A 20,159-nucleotide genomic window follows, 5' to 3' on the forward strand; every position below is an offset into this window, starting at 1 on the left:
CAGTGGGCCGAAAAGCACACGTGGCAATCTGAAACTTACAACAGGTAGTGGGAGTTGGGGTCAGCCTTGGAGGGCTGAATCATTAACCCGCAGATCCAGGTAAAGTGTCAGAAGTGAGTTAAAAGGTAGGACATCCAGCTATTGTCCCACCAGCGGGACAATCGCATGGTGGTGTGTGTGTCGGGGGTGGGGTGGGGGACACCCATTAGTATTGTAACCTCTCTCCTTGGGGGGTGGGGGGAAAAGCAAACCCATGTGCCCACTGTTGGGGCTAAGAGCCAAGACAGGAAAATAAACCAAAGAAATCTTCTCTCCACCGAAGGCCCAAGCTTTCCCACCTAGGTGAGGCCAGAAGAGGCAGCTCCCACTAGCCCTGGTCGTCCAGAAGTCCCAGTGTCCAGCAGCTGCTGTGTGGAACGGACGATAAGCCAAAGGTGTGGACTAAAGCCCGGGCTCCCTGTCCTGACACATAGCTGACCTCGAGCTGGCCGCTGACCTCGTGAGCCTCAAATTTCTCACCTGTTACACAGGGACAGTAATAACTATGCTACAAAATATTGCAAGTATTAAGATGGAAAACCTCTCTTGAGAACTGCAAAGGGCTGCACATGCTAGTACTGTCTCTTTGTTCAGACCACCCTAACAGAGCTGTTAAAAGTAATCCTAACAGCAGCAGTAAGAACAGCTATCACAGCCACCAGGTACTGGTACGGGCAACGTGCTGGCCACTGTGTGAGGAAATTTTGTAGACCTTATTTCCTGATCCTCAACCAGAGAGGAGAGATTCTACCTAATGTCTATTTTTACAGAGAATTTGAGGGCCCAGAGAGGTTAAGTCACCTGCCTGGGTCACACAGCAAGGTAGAGGCCAAACACCACTGACACCCAGACTCATTGGACAGCTGAGTTGGTCTTAACAACATCTCTCCTCTCTCTAAAGGGTCTATCTAGATGATCAACCTCCAAGAACGGTCCAGTATTCCTAACACATTTTGTTTATTGACTTTTTAGTTTCTTCCCCAAAAGAGGAAGGTTGGCAGACTGGCTACTGCTTCTCTGGCATGGGTTGTTTTAAATCTGCTGTTCCCTGAAGCCCTGAAGGCAGGGGCTCCCCAGGGAAGTGGCCAGCTCCACTCCCTCTTGTGGCCTACGGGCTGTCACCGAAGATCAGCAGAGGCTTCAATTAGGGCAATTTCTGAGGGTCAGTGATTTGGCAACAGGCGCCCAGCACCTTCAAAATGCACACTCCCTCCAGGCTAGCAATTCCAATTTTCTCAACCAGACCGATGCATAAAGATACCCCAAGATAGTCACTGCATTTGGTTTTGCAACATGAGAAAGTTCTGGAGATTGGCTGCATGACAATGTGAATATACTTAACACTCTTATACTACAGACCTAAAAATGGTCGAGATGGTTAATTTTGTGTTATGTGTATTTTACCACAATTAAAAACAGAAAGGAAATAAGAATGTTCACAGCACAGTGGTTTACATGAAAGAAACTACCAGTGGCCAATCTCTCATCACTAGGGATTAATTAAATAAATGATGGTCTACCCAAACAAATCAAAACTAATTAAGAACGGGAGTGGGGGGTGGGGGGGTGGGGGCGGAGGCTCAGCAAACTTCAGCTCCTGAACCAAATCTGGCAGGTTGTTTTTGTAAATGAAGTTTTTTTAATGGCATGAAACAACAGCCACTCATTTGCATTTTGTCTGTGGCCGCATTCTGGCTATAATAGTAGAGGTAAGACTGAGATCAGTGGAGGCAAAACCATAGGCCCCTAAGCCCAAAATACATCCTATCCAGGCCTTTAAAAAAGAATCTGCTGACCCTGACTTATAAGATGTAAGACCCAGAAAAAACACTAAGAAACATGTTGGGGGGTGGCGTGGGAAGTTGGCCCCCAACATGGCCACACTGTGAGTTCAACTTTATTTTTATTTAATTTTTTAGAAGTTTTTTGGATATATATTTGAGGGACAGAGAGAGAGAGAACAAGCAGAGGGGAGAAACAGAGGCAGAGAGAGAAGCAGACTCCCTCCTGAGCAGGGAGCCTGATGCAGGGCTTGGTCCCAAGACCCTGAGATCCTGACCTGAGCGGAGGGCGGACACTTAACCACCTGAGCCCTTCCAGGCAAGCGCCCCTCAACTTTAAAAGGAAATGTGTATTTACCCACGTGTTTATAAATTCACTGTGAGATGGTTATGTCTGCATTGCAGGAACAGAGATGAATTTTATTTTCTTCTTTTGACTTTTCTGTGCTCTCCAAATTTTCTGTATTAAAAATACATTACTTCCCAACACTACAAGAAATGAGAATCTGTGGCCCAACAAAAACGTTAGCTAAGGCTACAGTGACAATCACATGTGGGTATAAATGTATCAGATCTCAATGTTTTTTTAACACCTTAAACTTACAAAATGTTGTAGGTCAAATAGATCTCAGTTTTTTAAAATGCATCACTTTTATGATCAGGGCAGACCAACAGTAAATACCATTTTCTCACTGCCTTGGCCCCTCCAGGGAGCGAGCAAAGAGGGTGATGCTTGCGGAGGGGTCACAGATCCGTCGTATGAACGCCCCCCTCCCCTGCTGGAGTTTACAAGCCTGGGTCCAGGAGGGGGCGGGGCTTAGAAGCCACGTGGGCATTCTTGTAACAAGCCCAGAGAGGCTCCCCTCCAGCTAAAAGGACCACAGCCACCAAAGGGTGGATGTGATCTTCAGGTGAGGTGAGTAAGGTGGGTTGCTCTAGGGGATCCCAGCCAGGGAGGTGAAATTAGAACATGTACTTGGGTGCTGGGTACAGATTTTGTTAGGCCTGTTAAACGCTTCAAAACTCCATCACGACAGAGACCATTACCCCTGATCCCATACTCGCTGTCTAAGACTCCTGGGTGCTCTCACTGCTCCATCTTACAGGTGGGAAAGCTGAGGCTTGGAGGAGTTCAGGGACTCTCCTCTTCAGGTCACAGAGTTGGCAAAGGATGGAGACAGGATTTGAATCCAGGACTGACTCTCCAGTTCCACGGACTTTCCACAACATGGGTTGTCCCCACCAGGAATTCGTCTTTTGGCTGATTCCTTAGTAACTCAGAGACGGCTAACAACCGAGCAACATCCTTGTCTCAGCTACCTTCCAGCTGTGCACGCCCTGGGAGGGGCTAGAGTGACTGATTGCCATCCCTTTTTTCAGATAGGAACCTGGAGGCCTCAGTGAGGATGGCCACACAGCGACATGCCTGGTAGAGCTCCAGCTTCAGAGGGGACAGCTTGGGTTCCCTAAAGACCACCCCCTCCAAATCCTGCTGCCTGCCATACCGAATGGCCACGGTGCCCTTTCAGAAAGAGTTAGCCACGAGGGCCATGTGGAGGAGGCATCACACAGGCCTGAGAGCAAACCCACTTCTCAGCCTCCAGGGATCTCCTGTGAAGTGCGGATGGATCAGCAGACCTCAGAGAAGAGGAACAGTGGCTGGCTTCTATCTGGGCATAGCCTCTAAAGCTGCCCGCCCCAATGGGGGCTGGGCACCTTGCAAAAGACTTTATCTGGAAGTAGAACCTACACTCCAGCTTCATAGTAGCCAGCATCTGGCTTCCTGGACTGCTCAGGCTACTCATTAACAAGTACAAGGCCTTGGGAATAGGCCTGCCCAGGAGTCTGCTCCCAGTCTGGGGGGAAGGGAGAGCAGTACTGGCTGGTATGCACACCAGGGTCAGAACAGGGGCGGGTTCAAATCCTTCCTTGCTGTGACTTTGGTGGGGGTGGGGGGGAGAGAGTCAATTCACCTCTTTGTGCCTCAGTTTCCCCATCTGTACAATGGAGATAATGTCAGTGTCTAACTCCTAGGACTACTCTGAGGACATAGGTCTGTGAAGTACCTAGCAGTATCTGATACACAATAGGTGCCCAATATATGTACCTGCCGTTTTTACAAGAAGAACCAGCACCCATCCTAAGATTGTTGTGGGCGAAAATGAGCCACTACACAGTAAATCTCTCTGACAGAGAATCAAGGGTGCTGCTAGAGAGTTTAGTTAAGTGTTTGGGATTATTCTTAGTGACATTTGTGACCAGTATGGCAATGCCTCTGGAGCCTGACATGGACGAGAACTCCATGTCTCCTTAGCAGCTAGCAGGGGAGGTGTCCTGAGCCACCACTGATACACCTGCCTCATGTCATAGCATAAAGAACAGGAGGTCCCCACAGGGTCACGGGGCCTGGAGAGGAGGGATGCTTGATTTTAGGGATGGGGTCAGGTCCACCATGGGTTGCAATGGGCCAGGGTCTTCATGGCCTTTCTTCTAGTCCTGGCTTGTTAGGTGACCCCCCCAATCAACCGAACTCTTGAGTTTGGACCAGGAGGAGCTTGGTCAGGGCACTACCTTCCCTCCTGAGAGAAACTTCTGCCCAAGAAGCTATGGTTTTCCCATTCCAGAGCAGAGTCTATGGTGGGTCATGGAATCAACTCAACGGGTCAGAACTATCATTTTTATAAAAGAGAATAGAACAGAGCCCTAAAGATGCTGAAAATGTGAGTTATCATTTTGTGGGATTGGTTTCACTTTCAAGCATGTGTGTATGGGTAAGCACGGGTGGCATCCTGTCGTAAAATCTATTTCTTACCAAAGCCATAACGAAAGGAATTCCAAAAACCCCGCTAGTAAGGATGTTTTAGATCAAGGTGAAGAAGTCATCTGCAGAAAAGTCAGGTTCCCGCCCCCATTAAACCCCTTTTAAAAACACTGTGATCCTGAACCTGGAGGGCAGGGGGCAGGGAGCTTCTGTAAATATGAGACAAATCAGCAAAACGTCATTTAGGTCTGTAGATTAGGTAACAGAATTGTGTCAATGTTAAACGTTCTGGGGTTGATAACTGCATGTGCTTATATAAGAGAATGAAGGGCCTTGGCTCTTACGAAACACATACGAAGGATTAGGAGGGTAAAGGGGCACTGCCTATAATTTACTCACCAATGAGTCAACAGAAAAAAAGGAGTTTTAATGGGGTATTTTTATAACGTACACAGAGAAATGAAGCAAATGTAGCAAATGTTAACAAGGGGAAGGAAAATCTCAGTGAAAGTTACATAGGAGTTCACTGTAGCCTCCTTTCTACTCTTCCAAAGGTTTTCAGTTTTTTAAAAAGAAAAAGTTTAGGAGCGCCTGGGTAGCTCAGCTGATTGAGTCACCCACTCTTGGTGCTGATCCCTTGGGTGGTGGGAGTGGGATCAGCCGGCAGGGAGGGGCTCTGCATTCAGCAGGGAGTCTGCTTCAAGTTTTTCTCCCTGTCCCACCCCTCCTGCACGCGCGTGCGCCTGTGCGAGGGCTCTCTCCATCACTGTTCAGTGGCAGAGCCAGGATGGGGTCTGGGCTAGACTCCGACATCAGTGCTCAGCATCAGTAGGGCTGTCTCCCTGGCACAGGCAGGCAGAGGGGGCCAACTTGGGCCATGAATCCACCACCCAGAGGTGACCTGTGGATGAGGTCCTGGAGCCCTGGGGGTTCTGCTTCCTCTTCAAGCCTGGAGGGAACACTGGGGCCTGAGGACCCCACACGGTGAGACACCAACACCATGGAGAGGTCAAATGTCACTTACTTTTGGAGGCTCCTCAGCAAGGGCTGTTGGTCTGGACCTAAAACAACGAGAGGAAGCAAAGAAGGAAAGACAAGATCTGGTCAGCTTGGGACTGTATGCAGGACCCAGAGTCATTTTCAAGTGCGACTGCACACCGGGAGGGGCCAAGTCAACACTGGGGTGTCCCCGCATCCCTGCACACATACATGCTCACATGCACAACTGCAGATACTGCGCACACACACTCACACACCCAGATCCTCAAACTGTCAGCAGTTAAGAACTAGTGGCAGCAACCGTTAAGCCCCTGCCCCGCCCTGTCCTGCCCCAGAAGCGTGCACTCCCGGGAACCCCAGAGAAGCCTAGCCATGGGCCCAGGACTGTGAAAGACTATTCCCTGTGAGCACAAGGATACACGATAGCCAGACAGAGGGGCTGATGGAGGACCTGAGGGCCCCAGATTCTTGGAAAAGATGATAACTCATTGACTGGTTAAAGGCTCCAAGATCACCATGCCAAAGGAAATCTGTTGAACTCTGCTGAGCCAAGCAGTCCCCAAATGTGAATGACCCCAGAAGCCTTGTTTTTTCTGTTGTTGTTGCTTTTTTTTTTTTTTTTTAAATAGAACACCTCCTGTTCTTTGCACTCAGTTTGGGAAAAAAATGTGAGTTGGGGAAGATCCCAGCTGCTTCAACCTCCACCAGCAGAGCTGTGCTGGAAGGCTCCCCTGGTTTCCTAGAATATAAAAATTCAGAAAACCAGGAAATGGCTTCTTATCAACTAAGATCACACATTTCAATGAACAGGTATATGGATCAGCAGAGCAGGGAAGGCCATTATCCCCTGGTGGGAGGGCAGAAAGATGCCTGAAGGTACACAAGTCTTTCCTTAATGTACCTGAGACCCTGCCCTCCCTTGGAGCCCCTTCCTCAGACTCAGAAACATGGCCCTAGCAGTCTGCAGAGCTCCTGGTCCCCCAAATCAGACAGCCTCTTTGCAATGGCAGCGCCCCCACATTCAACGGTCTCACCTAGATGCCCAGCGTTCAAGGCACCGTAGGGTAGGAATATTCAGTCAGTAATTCAGTAAGGGGCACCTGGCTGCCTGTCAGGAGAGCAGGCAGCTATTGGTCTTGCAGTTCTAAGTCCGAGCCCCATGTTGGGGGGACAGATTACTTAAAAATAAAATATATATATATTTTTTAAAATTTCTTGAGCACCTTCTATGTGCCAGGCACTGTTTTAGGCCCTGGGAACCCAGCAATGAACAAGACAGCTGAGGGCCCTGCTTTCACGGAGCCCAGAACCCCATGGTAAAGGCCAACATGTAACACGGACGTCATAGAGGCTTCGTTTTCTGGGGGAACACATGGCGCTGTGAAGGCAGGTGTGGATTAGTAATGTCCACAACAGGTGTGGGTGCCAGGGGACCGTGTAACTTGCTATCCCTGACTACATCAAGGGAAGAGGGACAAAGGGAAAAGATGAAGGTAGCATGTCTAATGCACATTTATAAGCAAAATGTTGAAGGACCCAGGAAAAGGAGGGTAATTATATCTGGTGCGAGACCTTAGCAGTTGCATGAGGGCGACCCAGCTCAAAGAGGAGGGTAAGAACGGCACTAAGTCCCCGTGTGTACGACCTGCTGGCACCCATCCTCCTTCTTCTGGGAGGAGCCTCATATTCCCAGCCTCCTATCCAGCTGGACACCCATTCACACCCACTCTCAGCCCATGGGGTTCTGGGTGGGCATGCGAGCTTGGCCTAGCCAATCAGAGGGGCTGTGACCTTTGGTGCAAGGACAAGCACCTGGCCAAGCATGGGCATTGAGAGTGATTAACATGGGCTCATTCTAAGAATACTGGGAAAAAAGAACGCTCATTCTAGGCTGAGATGGCTATGCTGGGTGGGGATGCATCCTATGCAGCTGAAAGTACCCCGAGGAGAATAAAACCAACACAGGAGTCCAGGAATGGACAGAAAGATAAAGTCCTGATGACATATCTCAGCACTTGTATCTAACCATGCCTGAAGTATGACCCTGGGGCTTTTCAATTAAGAGTCAGTAAATGTTCTTTTTCTTTTTTCTTTCCTTCCTTCCTTCCCTTCCTTCCTTCCTCTCTCCCTCCCTTCTTTTTTTAGTTTGAACCAACTTCTACCACTTGCAGCTCTAAGAATCCAGACCTATGCTCTACCTCAGATATGCTGTGTTAACTTCATGCATGCCCCATTAACTGATATTCAGGCCACCAGAAAAGTGGAGCATAGATGAAATGACACCTGAGGTCCCCCTGCAGCCCAGGAACCCTCGGCCTAAAGCAAAGGTTAGGAATGACCCTCCTGGGCCCCTGGGCACCTGGGAGCAGATGGAAAAATCAGCCCTTCTCAAAGATAAGCCTGGAGGGCTTCTTAAAACTTGCGGAGTCCCACCCCCAGGGTCTGAGTCAGCAGGTCTGGGGTGGGGCTCCTGATTCTACATTCTAACAAGCTCCTAGGTGATTACCGGACCTCACATCCCGTGACCACATTTCCAGAGCCTAGACTCTAAATCTGTTCTGCTCTTTCCAGTTGCTTGGTGCAGATGCCCTGTGTAAAAACAAAGTCCTAGCCAAGCAGAAGATCTCAGCAACCTCAGTCCTCAATGAGATCCGGGCTGCAAGAATGTGCCAGCATTTAAAGAACTCCCGTACTAGGTCCCAGCTTCTACCCATCCCACTGCCGATGCCTCCAGGCAGCCCTCTGCCCTGGGATTCTGTGTAAGAGTGAGAAGGAGCCTTCCTGGGTTCCAGCAGATCCACAATTATGTTCTAGGAGCTCTGAGCATCCCTCAATGGCTCCCCACACCAGGCAGCAATGCCAGTACCCAGTAAGTCCCACTTTAGACTTGATCCTGACATGGCCTCGGGCTGCCCTGCTGTCAGCTCAGCAGGGCTGGCCCTGGACTCTCCCTGACTTACATCCGACTTGACTGCCCTAAAATGTTCCTGTGGCTTTTGGACCGTGGATACTGTTCAGCAGAAAACGGCTTCCCCAAGCATCCTTTCCAAAGTGGTGCTGGCCCAGAGGGCCCGGGCTCAGCGGCCTCTCAGGTGTGTGGCCTTAGGCAAGTTACCCGCAGTCTCTGGGGTTTCAACTTTTCACATGCAACATGGGAATATTGGTATCTCTTGGGATGGGTGGGGAGAATATCTAGACCAGGCACCTGGCCTGGTTTAGGGAAGGGCCATAGGCGTCCAAGAGCTGGGATGGACTTCCTTTATTCAAAGTGTGGTCCCCAGACCAGCAGCCTTGACAACTACCTGGGAAAGTACAGAATCTCCGGGCTCCGTTCCGTCGTCCCACATAGAAAGGGGCATCTTAACAAGCTCTCTCAGCATATTTATGGCTTTCAAGTCTGAAGAGCACAGGTACATGTCTTTATCACTGCTATTGTCCCCATACCCCAGCACTAAGCCAAGGTATAGCAACCACCCCCAGGCTGGGGGATCCACAAGTAGGGGTCAGAGGCAATGAAATGTGGGAAAGGGCAGAAAGCTTCTCCCGTGCCTCTGAGCCCTCCAACTACGGAGGACCCCTCCGAGATCCCGCAGTGAGACTTAGAGAATAGGTACTGATCCCCGGAATTCATTCTCGGGCTCAGCCAAGGAAACAAGATACACTGAAAACATCCCAGGTCTCAGATTTGGGGCTTCTTTCTGGCAGAGTATGCCTGCCACTGAGCTTCTTGGCCCAAGGCTGGTGATGTTTAGCATTCAAGGGGGCAAACTACCCTCTCTGCCCGGAGCCCACTACCCAGAACTCACAGCAGAGGCTGGCGGTGGAGGGGCTGCCCAGGAAGGTGTGGGTCTCAGCCTGACGTGGGGGTGCACTGAGACCTACATGGAGCACTGTGGGAGCCGCCTGGACTTCCCCAGCTCCAGCCTGTGACTCCACCCCTTACCCAGGAAAGCAAAAGGGTCCCCCCTGGAGGGCTAGAAACAGAGAGCCCTCTGCTACACCTCCAGCTGCCAGCCCTGGTGAATGAACGGAGCAGAATGCCTCCACCTGCCCAGGAGCCACTGGCAACACAACACATTTCTATGCCTCCGGAGCCCCACAGAAGAAACAGCTGGTGGGGGGACTGGTGTGGGGAGCACTGGGGCATGCCAGAGAGTCCGAGGGGGGCTGCCAGGTGGTTATGTCCAGATGTTCAGAGACACCAGACAATGACCAGAAGCAGATGCAAAAAAAAGAAAAAAAGAAAAAGAAAGAAAAGAAAAAGAAAAACCACACTGAAAAACACTGGCTTGAATTAGAAAATTCTAGAACTCTGGTCTATATGGGCAACACAAAACATGTCTGTGGTCCAGAACTGCCCCGGAAGACCATTTTGCAGCAACTGGTATTCTTTTTTCAAACCTGGAACTTGATCCTACACTGAAACCCTGGTGCCCCAGGCTGCTGGGATAATTCATTCTCAACTATTTTATGATCAGCTCCATGAGGGTATGGCCAGGATTTGGTCTTGTCTGGTTCACCTGCCATATCCCCAGGCCCTAGAACCAATACATATGGATGGAGATATGGGTGAACGTAATTTCCAAGCCCGTACCCATTCGGATGTTTAAACTACAGGCTCTTATTTCAGGGTAAGAGGAGATCAGAGAGCCTTTGCGTTCTGAGCACCTACTGTGTGCCAGGCTGGACACTGAAGCATCTATCTCTCCTGATGTGAACTCAGGTGAACAAATAAAAGGCAAGACCACAAAGACCTAACTGTGTGCTACAGAGGCTCTGAGCAAGGTGGGGTGATGGACATAATACTTCGTCTCATCTGCTCCTTTCTGAGTCCTTACTATGTGCCAGGCACAGTTAAGGGGCTGAAGGACAGCTTCATGAAGCAGGTAACTTCAAGCCGACCTGAAGAGGGGGAATAAGAAGAGAAGGGAGAGGGGTGCCTGGCTGGCTCAGTCAGTAGAGCATGAGCCTCTTGATCTCAGGGTCTTGAGTTTGAGCCCCATGGTGGCATGGAGCCTACTTTAAAAAAAATAATAGTAATTGAAGAAAATAAAAAGAAGAAAGAGGAGAAGGAAGGGCCTTGTGGCATGAGCACGGGCAGAACCAAGGGAGCCCGAGGCTCGGTTTTGGAGCAGAAACCAGCCAAATCACGAGGAGGTGGGGAGAAGTGGTAGCAGATGAGGATGAACACTGGCCACAGGCCAAATCCTGCAGGGCTTCTCATGTCAGGCCAAGGAGTGTGAACCTGATTTCACAAAGCACTAGGGTGCCACTGAAGACCTCTGAGCACTAGAGTAACATGCACACAGACTGTACGGAGAGGGACCTAGAAGGCATAGAGGCTGGCAAGGAGCCTATTGTCTCAAGCTGTAGGGATATTACCCCTAGAGAGGAGAAACCAAGTGCCATCTGGTGAAAGCATGAATGTCCTTGAAATCATGGCCTGGGTCTTCCCTGAGATCTCAGCAGCCATCACCTCCAGGTGCCAATTGGCTATGGGGCAAGAGGGCAGAGCCCTCAGGACCGCCCACTTCCGGTGCTCTTCACCCACCAAGCATGACTTTGCTGAAATCCACTTCACCCCTCCACCCTGCACCCGGCAACAGGCAGGCAACCTGGCTTGGGTTAAACACTTTCTGCTGGAAAGGGGATGGTGGGACCTGGCAGCAAGTGATTAGCATTTCTACTGTGTGCAAAGAAGAGCAGTGGGGGAAGGGCAGGTCTCTCCAAATGTCCACCCTAGGAACCCCTCAGAAATGTGGTCCAAGCTTCTGCTTAATGGGGAGGACCCAAGTGAGCAAAACCAGAAGAACTCAACTCTCCTGCCCTCCAGCGCTCTTACAAATTGCCTGGGTGTTATCCCACACCATGGCCACGAGCCAGAGCTGCCCACAGGAGCCAGGAGGTCCAGCTGCCCAAGACCCCCCCCACCCCAGTGTCTGCAGGTGTCTCCCGGGCAGTCCAGTCCTAAGGAATCTCACTCCACCTTCCCATTAGCTGTGTTAAAATTAGGATGTGAATTGTGAACGTGGTCATCAGGAGTTGAGGCACAAGTAAAAACACTGCCTCTGATTTACCGGTTTAACAGAATCTCTGACTGGAGGCAAGTTTGGGAACAATGGCCCTTTTGATAGCTTATCAGCCTAGCTTGGACCTCAGTCTCCAGGTCCATAAAGTGGATGGCGGTGAGCCTTCTCTCGCAGGTCCTGAAGTCTCCATACTCCCTGGCCAGAGGACCACTCTTCCTCAGACCTTCCCCACTTCTCCCTGCCCGGACCACTGCCTGCCCTTAGCTAAGACGCCTGGAATTGTTCATGAACCTCTTCCTGATATAGCTCTTCTTCCTTCCCCTGAGACTGAGCCACCTGAGCACGGCGGCTGTCTTCTTACTTATCCTTGCCCTCCTGGCCTTGGCCTCCTGCCTGACACCCCGGAGGTGCTCAGCGTGCCCCTGCTGTGCTGCCAGGGGATAAAGACAGGTTCTATCTAGTTCCCCTTCCCATTCAAACCCAGCCATGTGAGCAGCAGCAAGTCACTTTTGTGAGACTGGGCGAACTCATCCAGAAGATGGGCATAAGAACCCTGAAGTCAGGCACAGGCCTTAAATGCAGTAAGGAGATTAGGCATCTATGGTGCTCGATGAGCACCACTTCCCTCCCAACTCAGAATGCCCGGCAGCCCTGGCCTGTTTCTTTGCCCACCTTCAGGGAAGTTCAAAGTCACAGGGCAGGGGCGGCGGGGGTGGGGGGGGGGTGCTTTGCATTCACTGGGCTGGCAGCGCTTGCTGTGATTTAACACGGGCCGGAATGGGTCAGTGACTCCCAAATGCAGACCAGCCATTCAGGGTGGCCTAGCAGATTTATTTGTACGTTCCGACAAGCAGCAGTTCCACAATGGCCCGTTGTTTGAAGACTGAGTGACAAAGCAAGAACACTATGATGCCATTTTTGATAACACCAAAACAAAACTACAGCTAGCTTGCTCAACACATCTTGAACAGCCCTAGATCAACAAGGAAATCAAAACTGAAATGAAAACTGATCTAGCAAGTAATAAAAAAGGATCATCTATGTTCCTGTAGACAGCTGAGGTACACGGTTAAAGCTGTATGCAGAGGAAAATGTATAATCTTACGGGCCTTTACTGTTATTAGAGAAAAAGACAGAATGAAGATTAGAGTGTACTTTTTTTTAATCATCTCTGAGGATCACTTTTAGTTTAAACAGTTTTGTATTGCTTGAGGTGTATTATTATTATTATTATTTTTTAAAGATTTTGGGGCACCCGGGGGACTTAGTCATTAAGCATCTGCCTTCAGCTCAGGTCATGACCTCAGGGTCCAGGGATAGAGCCCTGCATTGGGCTCCTAGCTTGGTGGGGAGTCAGCTTCTCCCTCTCCCTCTGCCCCTTCTTGTATTCCCTCTCTCGCTGTCTCTGTCAAATAGATATATAAAATCTTTTTAAAAAGAAAAAAAGATTTTATTTATTTATTTGAGAAAGAGAGAGGAAGCAATCATGAGCCAGGGAGAGGGAGAGGGAGAAGTAGGCTCCCCCGCTAAGCTGGGAGCCCAATGCAGGGTTCGATCCCAGTACCCTGGGATCATGATCTGAGCCAAAGGCAGATGCTTAACCACCTGAGCCACCCAGGTGCCCCGAGGCGTATATTTATATAACTAAAAGAATTCTTTGACAAACTCTCATGAAGTTAACATCTGTGGACCCTAGGACCCAGCAGTCCCACTCCTAGAAAAATGGACAATATAAGCTCACTGAAAGACTTGTACAGGAATGCTCAGAGCAGGTTTATTCATAATCACTGCAAACTGGAACCACCCCAATAGCCATCAATAGGTGAATCCATACAATGGAATACTATTTAGCAATAAAAGGAATCACCTCATGATAAATTCCATGATAAAATCCATAGCACAGATGGATCTCAAAAACATAAACAGAAAAGAAGCCAGACACTAAAGAGCTATCCACCACACAAGTCCATTTACATGAAGTTCTAGGCTTGCCAAAACTAATTTAGGGTGACAAAAATCAGAAACTCGTCACCTCCAGGAGGGGAACTAACCTCACAGCTGGAAATATTCTCTATCTTGATCTGGGCAGCAGTTACACAAGTGTATATATATTTGTCAAAATTCATCAAACTGTAACAGAATCTTTGCATTTCATGATATGTAAATTGTATCACAATTTAAAAAAATTCTTTTAATTAAAAAGAAAGACAAAATTTAAAAATACAGATTCCCAGGTTCCACCCCGTAGGGACTGAGTCCGTGTGTCCATGCTAGACCTGGAAATTTTAATTTGGAAAAAAAAATAATAATAACAACTCGAGTCATTCTTTGCCTGGCCCCCTACACTCCCCTTCCCTTTTATTGTTTTGGGTGATTTGTTGTTTGTACATTGATTTTTACAAGGGAGTTGGTTGACTCACAGAGCTTCAGAAACAGCACAGCAATTTCCATTCTCTCTGCCCTTTCTCTCAGCCACCCATAACCCCTGTGCCTTAGCTCAGGTTTTCCAAATGAAGCCTCTGACTAGGTAAGGTGGGAGGGGAAACCCCAAAGCCCTGTCCAGGGCAGACATAATTCACCCTAAAGACTCCTGGGCTTCATGCTCCCAGGGAGGTCAAAGCCAGTAAGTTAATGGCCTGTGTACCTATTAAACAGCATGTCCAGGCCTTCACCCTGTGTTTACAAAAAGAGCTCAGGGCAAGATTCACTGGCACGGAAAATGCTTTGTGCCCTGACCAGCGGTGGCCTGGCCACCCTCGGTTTCCTGGACCCTAGCCTAGTTCCCCACTCATCATCAGGGGGTCTCCTGGGCTCCTGGGTTTAACTAGCTTTTCCACTGCTGTCCCCAAACACAGTCTGGTGCCATTCTATCCTTGCTGCCCTCAGAATCAAGTTCAAGCCCATTTACCCAATGCTCAGACCCTCCCACCCCCGGGTCCCCGTTTTCTTGGGCAGGAACCCTGCAAGGCCTATTCTACAAAAACACCTGGCTATTTCATGCCACTGTTCCTTTGCACCTGCTATGGCTCCTGCCCAAAACGCCAGCCCATACTGTTCCTCCACCCATCCACTCACAGAAGATGCCAGCTCTGACATCACCTCTTTTAAGAGGCTGAAGTGCCCTGTGCCTATGACCTTGCCATCAGTACATACCTGGTCACTTGAGTCCTCATAGCATGCCTATGGCATGGTCATTGTCCTATCTCGCTCTGGGCTTTGAGCACCTGGAAAGCCAATATTCTACCCCAAATCCAGGGCCAGGCCAGAGCTGACCTTAGCAAGATTTATTAAACAGCGGAGCACCTGGGTGGCTCAGTGGGTTAAAGCCTCTGCCTTCGGCTCAGGTCATAAGCCCAGGGTCCTGGGATGGAGCCCCGCATCAGGCTCCTTGCTGAGCAGAGAGCCTGCTTCGTTCTCTCTGACTGCCTCTCTGCCTACTTGTAATCTGTCAAATAAATAAATAAAATTTAAAAAAAAAGATTTATTAAACAGCTAGTGAGGGACATTTAAGAAGAGCTCTCTTTCACACTCGAAGGTCCCCCTGGGCATTTCCACAGCCACAACTCCTCTCCAGAGCCCATACATTCAAACACACACTTGGGCCAAGATAAGCTGACCATTGCAGAGGACAGAAGACCCAAAGAATCTGACTCTCGCTTCTGACTTTCTGCAGAGGTGAGTCGATCAGCCTGCACTGCCAGGGTGCCCCTGGACTTCCAAGGCCAGCCCTCTATTCCTGCCCCTCTAAGCTGCATTCTGCTTCTTATAATTAATTTGTCAGCTCTTTCCTATACACACGAATGCGTTTAATGACTCACAAGTGTCTTATCATTTCAGGACCTTTGGAAAGACTCTCAGAGAAGTTCAGCTCCCAAGTCCTCTGACAGGTTGACAGGCAAACAAGATGGGAGTTAGAAAATACCGTCATCAGTGTCCAAAGCCTCCTGTGGACTGACACTTGTGTAGGAAGAGTGGAAGAACTCCCCCAGAAAGCACTCGGAAGGGAGCATGAATAACGAGGGACAGAATCACGGGGTGAGGTGAGTGGATCCCACGCACTCTCTCTCCAATCCTGAGGACTGGGGCATCTTTTGTCTCTTGTTTTCCCCCGGTCTCAACGGCAGTTGTCCAAGTTCAACTCCTCAGCACACCAGTGATTAAAGCTCCTTGGGGCCAAAACTCACAGCTGGCCGAGGAAAGACCTTTGAGGCCCACTTCATCCACAGTACGATCAAGGCACAGCCCCCTGGGCAGCTCTCAGTTTGTGCATCTCTAAAATGGGCACTTCCACCAGGCCTCCTGACTCTGAAGCAGATGTGACCCGATCACTGCAGGACAAGAGGAAAGAACTGGGCAGAAGACATCTACTGCCACTGCACTATGAGCCAGCACAAGGGTATCCCCGAAAGACAAAAGCTCAAGAGTGCACCTTGGCCCTGCCATATACCAGTGACCTGAGACCTCGTGACACCCTCTAATCGGCAGCTACGAAGCCGAGGCCGGCTTTACAGCTTACCGCAGGCTTATTCATCCTCATCTCCCTCAATCCCCTCAAGGACACAGCGAGGCCGGCACTGGCGTCCTTGCTGCCCAGACAGCCAAGCTGAGGTTCAAAGAGGCCAAGAGAATCACCCAAGGTCACCTACTGATGAAGGCACAGTAATTGAGGCACAGTAACTGAACAGAGCTCCCTGGGGACTGAGAGGCTCCTGCCTCTCAGTGCCTATTTATCCCATAACCAGTCTACTCCACCCATTTTATAGATGAGGAAACTGAGGCAAAAAAAAAAAAAAAAAAGGCTGCACAAGGTCAAGTAGGTAGAGCCTGAGCCAGGCCTAAGACCTCTAGTCACTCTGCCGATCCCACCCTATGGTGGTTCTTAGCCAGGGCCCGGGCATCCCTCTAGTCTCCCCAACACCATCCTGATGCAATTCCTTCCCCCACCCACCCCCGCACCTTCTCATGCCCACCCCACACTCCCAGGATGACTCCCTGGTCGAGAGTGAGGTAGGCGGTTGCTAAGCACTCACCCGCTCTTTCTCACAAAAATAAACTCCTTCTGGCTGGGAGACTCTGGATGAGATCCCCTCCCTTCTAGCCAAGAAAAAATTAAAAAGAAATTTAAAAAAGATCTCCTCCATGACATTTATTTAAACGCCAGCAGTGCTAAAGCGTGGGCCAATTTACCGAAGTCCAAATTCGTGGAGCCACGCGAAGCCAGCCACGCGCCACTAAACCTCAGCCCTAAGACCCCCATTCAAGTGTCTGGGCAGTTACTGAGCTGATTTATTTCTCCAGGCAGGAAATGGGGGCCCAGGCTGACTCCCAAGCTGTGGGGCTGGTCCTAGGGGACGCCAGGATCTGGCAGGGGCCACGCAGTGACCAAAATAGCCAGGCTGGTGGCCCTGCCCAGCACACACCTCCCTATGGACGCCGGGGCAGGGGGTGGCCCACAGGTCTCCCCTCCAGTTTAGGCTAAAGCTTTGGGGCTATCGCAGAAGGTTCCTAAGATTCTCTACTTGGCTTCCCTGATGGGAGGGGGAACGAGAGAACCTCTTGTTTAAAAGAGGAACCCTCAGAAGGAAGGAGAAAAAGCCAGAGAAGGATGTGTCCTGCCGTCCCTGCCTGCTGCCCATTTGGCCCCCAGCTGGCCCTCGGGGCCTCCTTCCTGCCACTCAAGACGGCTGGACATTGGCACTGCCACCTGCACGCCACACACGGGCAGCACCCTTGGAGCCATGCCCCCCCATCACCTCATCCGAATCAGTGCCGGCCCTGGAGAATCAGCTCTGGCTGTTCGGCCCTCTAGGCACTGGGGACACTCCCTCAGGTATGCCGAGGACACACAAGCGCCTGCAACCAGGGGCCCGGAGACACAGCCACAATCAGGGACACACACGTGCACAGCCAGGTACTGGGTGACAGAGTCACATACAAACAGGTTCACACCAGACACACACCGGGACAGACATCCTAAGACACACGGTCACAGCCACACTCAGGTATCACAGACACGCCAGAATACACAGACACGCACAACCCAAGAAGGCACAGAACAGCAGGCATACACTGGGACACACGAGTGCATATTGCTGGAGAAATGAAGGAACAGCCACGCTCGGAAACACACAGACACACATGGACATGGAGATACATACAGACACCCAGTGAGACAGAGACATCGGCACCAGCGCGCGCGCGCGCACACACACACACACACACACACACACCTGCCGCCTGCACGAAAAGCCCAAGCCCTTTCGCTGGGGAAACAATAACAGCCCCGCCAGCGGGTCTGAGAGGGCGACCCTCCGTCCGTCCTTCGGTGGCGAGAGGGACGCCGGAGTGGGGGTCAATCGGCAGTGAGGTCGGGGCTGGCTGGAGCGCGGGGAGAGAGAGGGGGCTCCGCGCGCCCAGCTCCCTGTCCCTCGGGTACCTGGGGCGGCCGCGGCGCTGCGCTCGGCTGCACTCGGTTCCACCGGCCGGGGGCTGCCCTCCTGCTCGGAATCCGGCCCGCGGGGTCCGCGCTCCTCGCTCCTTCTCCGCGTGGCTGGGTGTCTGGGCTCGCGGTCCTCGGGGCTCGGAGCTGGCAGGCGAGCGGGGCTGCGGCCAGGGCCCGGAGCTCGGCGCTGGCGGCGGCGCGGAGGAAGCGGTAATTTATAAGCGGCTTCTTCCTGACCTCGCGTGTCTGTTGTCTGAGCAGGCAGCTCTCAGCATCACCCATCCTGCTGGGTGGAAAAATACCAGCTTGGCCGGGCCGGGGGCGGGGCCGGGGCGGGGCCGGACGCCCAGCCCCGCCCCCCATGCGGACACACACATACACACACGCGCGCACACATACACTCGCACACACCGCACACGCACGCGCGCACGGGCTCGGACAAAGAGCCCGGGCTCGCCGAGCGCGCGCGCACACACCCTCGTGCCGCGCGGCCAACACTCGGCCCACTGCTTTTCCCCCATTAGAGCGCACTTTTCGAGGAAACCCTTTCCCTGCAAACGCTGGTGCCAAGTGATACAGCCGGTCCTCAGCCTCCTCCTGACTCGGGATGAAGAGCAGGGGAGCCCCCGGCCTCGATTCACCCCCTCCCCTAACAGCAGCCGCCAGCCCCCACCACTCGCCCATCCACCTGGCTCATGGGAGGGGCCTGCGGCTCCGCGAGTGGTCAGGGCCAAACTGCTCCGCCGCTTCCTCTCGGGCGATCATCCAGGTTCCCCGGAAGCTCGGTTTGCTCCTCTGAAAAATGGGCACAGTAACCCCGCCCCCGCTGCCTTCCCGGAGGAACTAAGGGTGACCTGAGACTGTGATGTGAAGCGGTCAACAGCCCCCACCCCCCACCCCCGATTCTTGGCTTTGCTCCTGCTGGGTTACTCAGGCTCTCTGTGCCTCAGTTTCCTCATTTGTAAAATGGAAATAAATGTAATAGAACCTATCTCCTCTGGTTGTTCTGAAGATCCCAGGTTAACAGTGTAAAAAGCTCAGAACAGCACCCAGCACTTAAGAAGAGCCAAGTGTCACTAGCGTGCCTATTTTTAAATGAAAATGGGGAATGTGCCATTATTCTTGTTATTTGCATGAGCGGCTCCTCTGAATCCATTTTCCACACTCATGCCCTGTCTGGGCAGGAGGAAGAGTGCTTTGTGACCTCTGGCAACGCTTGTCCCCTCTCTGAAAACTCTCCAGTTTCTCCTCTCACTCCCTCCCTCTCTGCACCTGGAAGCCTGTGTGGAGAACACATGCCTCCTTCCACCGTTTAGACTGAAAGTCAAGGAAGAAATACGGGCTCCACAGAGAGCCATCCCGCACATTGTACCTGGCCCAGTCTGGATCCACTGCCTGAAGGAGATTCCTAACAGCCCCAGAGGGAGCACTAGGGATGCTAAGGAGTGGAGAGGTAACACTTATTCTCTGCGTGGTTTCCTCATTGAGGCCCCCTGCTGTCCACCTCCATCTTGACCTTCCAGCAGGCTACCTCACCCCTAGCTGCAGCTGAGCCAGATGTCGGCCCCTCGTGCCTTCCTCCAGGGCGTCCCCCTGCCCTTCTCCACTGTCCTCTGCTGCCCCTTCCTCTAGGAAGCACCCAGCCACCCCAGGTGACATCCATCTCTAGGCTGCTCAATTCGGTCCTTCGAGTTCATGGTGACTGCTCCTCTTTTATGGGTGAGAAAAGCAAAGCTGGAGAGAAGCAAACTTGTTCTCACATTTCTCTCCCTTCCTTCCTGATAAGACTGAGGCTCTTCCATGAGCTGGAGGAGCAGATGGCAAGCAACAACTCCCCCAGCCTCCCTGCGTGTGTCACTGCACGCAGTGCAAAGTGGCAGGTCGTAATGCAGTTAAGTGACTCTGGAGAGGCAGCTTTGCCTAAGCCAAGGGGTTGAGGGGAAGGGAGGGAAAAGCAGAGGAAGCCACTGTGCCAAAGCTTGTTGGCAAGAGTGGCTAGGCCCTAGGCAGAGGTGATATGGGCCAGCTGAGGGTCACAGAGAGTGAGCAAAGGCAGTAGACGCCACAGGAGCAGTGAGGGGGAGTGGCCCATCCAGGGCAGCAATCTG

The 20,159-nt window shown here is 51.4% G+C and overlaps 1 protein-coding gene across 3 annotated transcripts in view; it reads right to left on the reverse strand.

The window, feature by feature from the left end:
• Positions 1-18,319, reverse strand: part of SLC6A6 (solute carrier family 6 member 6) — an 82,546-nt gene extending 64,227 nt beyond the window's left edge. For 2 of the 3 annotated variants that reach the window (XM_059390395.1, XM_059390397.1), the window contains exons 1-2: positions 18,046-18,136; positions 5,606-5,642 (exon numbers count right to left, since the gene is read on the reverse strand). The gene's annotated coding sequence lies outside the window, so the exon portion shown is untranslated. Of the gene's footprint in view, positions 1-5,605; positions 5,643-18,045 lie in introns of all 3 variants that reach the window. The other variant, XM_059390396.1, reaches the window with a different exon arrangement.
• Positions 18,320-20,159: the final 1,840 nt, after the last annotated feature.

This window comes from Mustela nigripes, chromosome 2, assembly GCF_022355385.1.
Source record: "Mustela nigripes isolate SB6536 chromosome 2, MUSNIG.SB6536, whole genome shotgun sequence".
Taxonomy (NCBI): Eukaryota; Metazoa; Chordata; class Mammalia; order Carnivora; family Mustelidae; genus Mustela; species Mustela nigripes.